Source organism: Populus trichocarpa, chromosome 6 (genome assembly GCF_000002775.5).
Source record: "Populus trichocarpa isolate Nisqually-1 chromosome 6, P.trichocarpa_v4.1, whole genome shotgun sequence".
NCBI lineage: Eukaryota > Viridiplantae > Streptophyta > Magnoliopsida > Malpighiales > Salicaceae > Populus > Populus trichocarpa.
The window spans coordinates 8462501-8468566 of record NC_037290.2 but is presented as its reverse complement, the minus strand read 5'-3'; the positions used below and the strand labels follow the sequence as shown (position 1 = coordinate 8468566).

The 6066-nt window shown below is 31.7% G+C and overlaps 1 long non-coding RNA gene across 1 annotated transcript; it reads left to right on the top strand.

Annotated features, from left to right (window-relative positions):
* Window positions 1-3038: 3038 nt before the first annotated feature.
* On the top strand, window positions 3039-3912 carry LOC127905499 (uncharacterized). Its single transcript, XR_008059599.1, has 2 exons — window positions 3039-3472; window positions 3598-3912. It is a non-coding gene; the product is annotated as an uncharacterized LOC127905499 (long non-coding RNA).
* Window positions 3913-6066: the final 2154 nt, after the last annotated feature.

Here is a 6066-nt window from a genome sequence, read left to right as displayed (position 1 = left end):
TCCGCATAGTGTTCAAAATCATCCTCGAAGTATGAAATCCCTCATCCCTAACCCCTGCAAGCTTGGAGAAGATACATACCATACCGTTTTTCTCTCTGTTCTATTTATTTTTGTTAAATTATCGCCGGGGTTTTCTGTTATGTGGCACCCCAGATTCTTTCTTAATAGAGGGAAAGGAATGCTGGGCCTGGAGACCTGATGCTGCTGATTGAGGCCTCTAGAAACATTCCTCCACGGCAATTCCTGACAATCAATTGCTGCTTTTTGACCTTTTTGGGATTGTGGTAAAGTTCAGTTAGAAATGCCAAAAAAAAAAAAAAAAATCAATTTGGTATCTTTTCAATCTAACCATATTAAAAAAAAAAAAAACATTTTTCTGCTAAACTATGTGTGGACCTAATACTTGATGTAGAGCTGCTATCACTAAAAAAATGTATTTATTTTTTATGTGGATTGGTGATCGAGAAAAGATGAATAAAAAAGGAAGAAGAAAAGGTGAATCCTCGTGGAGATGGCTTAATTGTTAAGAATTTGTTTAGCTAAAAGGTGCATCTGTGGTCAGTTTCCTGCAGTGCTGGATGCAAACAATTCCATCTACCAACTAATATTGTCAAAACAAATATGAAAAGGATTCTGCTTCAAGGATGATGTGCCATGTGTGGACAGGTTCTCTTTGCCTGTAATTGGAGGTTTGGTTGCTTTAAATGTGTTGAAAATGCACACCTGTAAGATGTTGTGAGCATGGTTTACAATTCTGTTTCGGTTTTTTTTTTTAATTTTTAATTAGAATTATATATTTTGATTTCGAAATGTTTGGGGTACCGTTTCTGAGGCAACATCATAATGTTAGGTCAATAGCGAAAAGATAAGCACCTTTTACTTTAGTCCTAAAAAATTATGAGGATTTTTTTAATTAAATTGTTTTTTTTTTAATTTCATCCTTAAATATTGAGTTTGCTTATATATATTAATTTAATTTTCTAAACATAAACATGATATGCTCATTTCATAATATTTTGCATGGTTTGCTTATGAGGTCATTGCTCAGGCGGCGCAAGCAACCTGATTCGATGTTGTCATATAACTTTTAATATTTGTGTTACAACCGTCTCGATAAGCTCTTTCTAGTAGTGAGATATATATATAATTTTTTAAACATAAGCATGATATGTTCATTTCATAATATTTTGCATGGTTTGCTTATGAGGTCATTGCTCAGGCAGTGCAAGCAACCTGATTCGATGTTGTCATATAACTTTGAATATTTGTGTTACAACCGTCTCGATGAGCTCTTTCTGGTAGTGGACTGGTGTACACAGCGGAGCAACAATTAGTTTCCGACGTGCTTTTTTTTCTTTTTTTTCATGAGTATGATATTGATGACTCATTTTTTGTAGTTCATTATTGATAATTTTCTTTGTTTGATTTATCTACTGCTGTTTTTTTAATCATATTATTAAATTAACCGGACTTATAGGATTTAGTCAAGTCAATGACCCGAGTCTCATATTTTTCTTGCTTCATTAAAAAAAATTATCATCGCTTAAACATCTTTTTTTATGTTAGAAACAATTTGATCTGTCTTGCGGCGTAATGTGAACCATCAATTTAGATTTACTCGAGTTATTTTTTTTTGGATTTTTTTTTGAATTTTTTTTGAATTTTTTGCCTTCAATATTTAATTGATTAGAATCAGGCTTCCTGTTTTGTTTTGATTTAGGTTTCATAAGGTTATCACGGTTTCATACTCCAAATCATGGGTTAAATGGGTTAATCATGATTGGTCTTGGTCGATCTAGTATGTTATTATCTTAATATTTTTTAAAATAAATATGTTATTCAATATATCATTATCTCAATGCTTTAAAAGTTTTTCCTTCAGTGCGCCTTAAAGTTTTTACTTTATAATATCTTTACAATTTTTAAAAGATTAGAAAAAAATAATATGATGTGACTTAGCGCAAACCAAGAATATAGTGGGGACTGTTTTATGCATGGTATGAATGTAGAAAATCATTAGGTGAGGATCACACTCAATTCATTTTCTGAAAAAGTAAAGGGAAAATTCCCATGATCATACTATAGATAGATAGATGATTTTTTTTTATTCTTTCAAAAATTATAGTTTATATATCAGGTCAATGTAATTTTTAAATTTAGAAAGAATGATGAATTTATCCTTGTATATAATATAACACAAACACCACAAATCTCTTAGCACTTTCTTTGAAATCAAATTATATGTTGAATTAAATTATAGTGAAATGGGAAACTTAATTTGGATGGTTGTGGATTTTTCTGCACCTTACTCCTTGATGAATTGTTCTGGTGAAATTGTTATGAGATTACATGGCACATTGTCTCTTGATGGCAGGCTTTAGCCTATTCCATCATAATTTTCTCTGATTCCAAAGTTACCATTAATCTGGAGCCATAGGACCATCCAGGGGCACTCTCCTGGGCACCTCTTGAAAATCAAAAGGCAACACTCTCCTGTTATTTCGTTCAATCCAAGCATTTCTGGCCAAGAAAGGGATAAATCATGATGCTTTATTGAAAGATAATGCAGATCATGGTGGCATTGGTGTAGCTTGTAGGGATTATAGAGGCCTTCTAATTGTAGGAAGAGGCCTTTAAAAGGACAAGTTGATCAATCCTCCTCCAAGGAGAAGCAATGGTGATTAATTAGAGAAGCTCTCTTAAACACAAAAACAAATCAACCTCCATATATCTTGAATTTTACTAAGATTTAAATTGTTAAATGGTACCTTTGAGATTAAGAAACAAAGCCATTGTAGGTTTTGACAAGACAACAATCAACACAAGCCAAAAACTAGATTATAAGTTTTCAAGCACAAGGCCGGAGTGAGTTATATAATCACGTTGAAAACATTAATATTTTTTATTTAAAAATATATTAAAATAATTTTACTTTAAATTTATCTTTTTATTTTCTACATTAATATATTAAAATCATAAAAAATATTAATTTAATATTTTTTTAAATAAATACATTAAAAAGAAGAAGTTGAAAACACAATCTCAAACGGTGTCGCCAGCCGTATCCTTGATCCAGCTTGGAAGTGTATTAAATATTCCAGCATGTCTAACGCGATGAGATGCTGGAATATTAAGTTCCTAATTTATGACAGCAATGATCGGAGAGACACAGGGAATCCTGGGTGATGATGCGAAGCAATCTCTTCTACCATTGCTTTGCAACTCTCAATTCAGCTGGCTCCTTGGGCTGTTAGGCTTATATTTTATTCATGTAAAAGTCAGAGTCTCCTCTGAAGGTTTCAATCTTTGCCTTCTGGGCATCAAATTTATCAAGAACTCGTCTCTCTCATAGAAAGCCATTCAATTGTTTCTTTCTTTCTTATTCTTATATATCCTACCTTCTGGTTGGTGCAGTTCTTCGTTGACACACCAGATCGAGGAAGATAACAAGGGCTACAAACATACACACAAGGTTTGATCTTTAACTTCAACTTCTTCATACAGAAAACTAATGTATCTGTTAAGGAAAAAGGTTCTTGGAAATATGGTTTACTAGTGTTTTTCTCTTTTCTTTTTATGCGTCTCTGATAAGTAAAGAAGGTCATGGGGCATCACCATCACCACCACCACCATCATCATGAAGATAGCCCATATGATGATCCCTTGTTGGCTTGCTGTTACTGCCCTTGCTTGCTAGTTTCTTCCATGCTGAGAGGATTTGGGAGATGTATATTTGCAGCTTGTTACCCTCTCTTGCGTTGCTTTGGATTGGATGACCACCACCACCACCACCACCACCACCACCACCATTCCTTTTGATCATTGCTTGATAGTTTGTTTCTTTCGTTTTGTAGTTTTACAGTCAAATCGATTGGATAAAAAAGGAATTAATTCAAAGTGAGATGTTGAATTTTTTGAGCTTTGTATTTCAGAATTTTCACTGATTATTGCAATACAGTTGATTTCCATTTCTTTTCTTTTTTTTGGCTTTTTGGTAATGATGAATGGTAACATATATATATTTGTCATAGCTTATTATGAATTTCTCAAACATTTGCCTGAGTGTTTATGAACATCCGACAAAACAAGATTAACTTCTGGCACATCTTGTCACCCTATCTGCTACAAAGATTTTGCTTTTAGTTTCTTACACCAACAATTTTGCAATTGGGTGGATTTTACTATCGTATCCCTAATACTTTTTTATTTTTTGGTAATGATGAACGGTAACATAATTGTCATCGCTTATTACTAAAAGAAAAAACATTTGTTGATTTCACGGTACTTACTACTTTCTTTCATACAACACTGTTCACGAGATTAATATTTTTTTTAGTCTTTAATTAAAGCTTTTTTTTTAATTTAATCACTAATTTTTTTTTCAATTTTATTATTACACGTGTTGTTTCATATTTTGACCTCAGAATTTGTTTCAGTTATCTTATTATTGTTATAAATTGTCGAAATGTCAAAAAAACATCTTCATATTTCATTGTTGCTAAATGTTGCAAAAACAAATTTGATTCTATTAATTAAAAAATTTTAAAAATACAAGAACCCAAATTGACACTATGGGCAAAACAAATGGTTTTTTAACTATTTAAAAAACTTTTTTTTTCTTTTTTTTTTGCCTTAAGATTTTGTTTTTTTCTTTTTTTTTTGCCTTAAGATTTTGTCAAATATTTTTTTTAGTCTTTTAGTTTGAAAATTATTCTTTTTAGTCTAAAATTTTATTTTATTTGCATATCAATCTCTAAGTTTAAGAGAAAAAAGATGAAATTGTTCAAAACAATGAATGAAAGAGAAAATATTTGGTTAGCTATATTTCATAAACTAAAATGATCGATTTTAATATCAACATGTTTTATTCAACGAGAGGAGTACAATGCTAGTAGTTTTATCCTATAAACATGCATGAAAAATATACATCATGGTCTATTTAGATTTTTTAGATTTGATTGTTTTTATTATTATTATTGAGTGATTTTAAGATGTTTTGGAGTTAATAAGTGGTTTGTAGAGATTTTTATGTTATTTTTTAAGGTGTTATAATGTAAAAATTATTTGAAAATTTGATTTTTTAGGTTCAGAACCTGAGGCCCAGATTTTACTATAAGAGGAGGTGACTAAAAAACATAATAGTAGGTGAAAGGTTGTGTGCCACAACATGCAACTTCTAGCTCATTTAAAAAAAGATAACCAGTTGGCAGATAACATGAACTATATGAAGATGTTTGAGTGATAATTTTTTTTATCACCTAGGTGAATTAGAAAAAATACTTCACTATTAGAGGCATTTTGGTAATTTTAGTCTTGACAGGGGCAGAACGATAATTTTACCCGGACCATGGATATTTCAGTAATTTCTCAAGTCTAAATTTTATTTTTATTTTACTTGTGTTTATAATTAAAATAATTGTGCTATTATGTGTATTCATTTAAAAACCTGTATTTTTTATCGGTCCACCCATGGGTGTATTGTTTTACCAATCCTTTTTTGAAAATCCAAGAGTGGTTTGTTTTGACCATATGATTCAAAAACCTGTATTTCCTGATCATTTCAAAATATTTGATCATGGTAGTTTTAGAGAAACGGTGCGGTTATCGTTTCACATCTGAAAGTAAATGTAAATGGCACCACGTGGTGTTGTTTTGGTTTTTTTTTTTTTTTATAAAAAAAAACAATGGTATTTTTCCTCGCATGTAAAGAAACAAAAATGTATTTAATGACATTTCACTTTCGTGCTTTCAGCCTGACTTTGATCTCCTTGTTCTCCCTGTCACGCAGACATTAATGGCCAAAAGTGATATCATACTCTTCCTCTGAACTTGTACTACATATTTAGCCACAGAAATGCTTCATTGTCCCCATGTGCCGGCAGAAAACAAGTGTCAAGATAGCCAACCCGAGCAAGATTGAGTAAAATGTTCAACAATGGTGGAGGGTCAAGATTGACTCGCGAGGGAATCAACGAACGGATTATTTCCACCTAGCAAGGTTCTAGGACCTTCCCCCATGGCCTTTAAATAGGGGTGTTTGGCCTGTAAAAAGGAGAAGAATTCTAG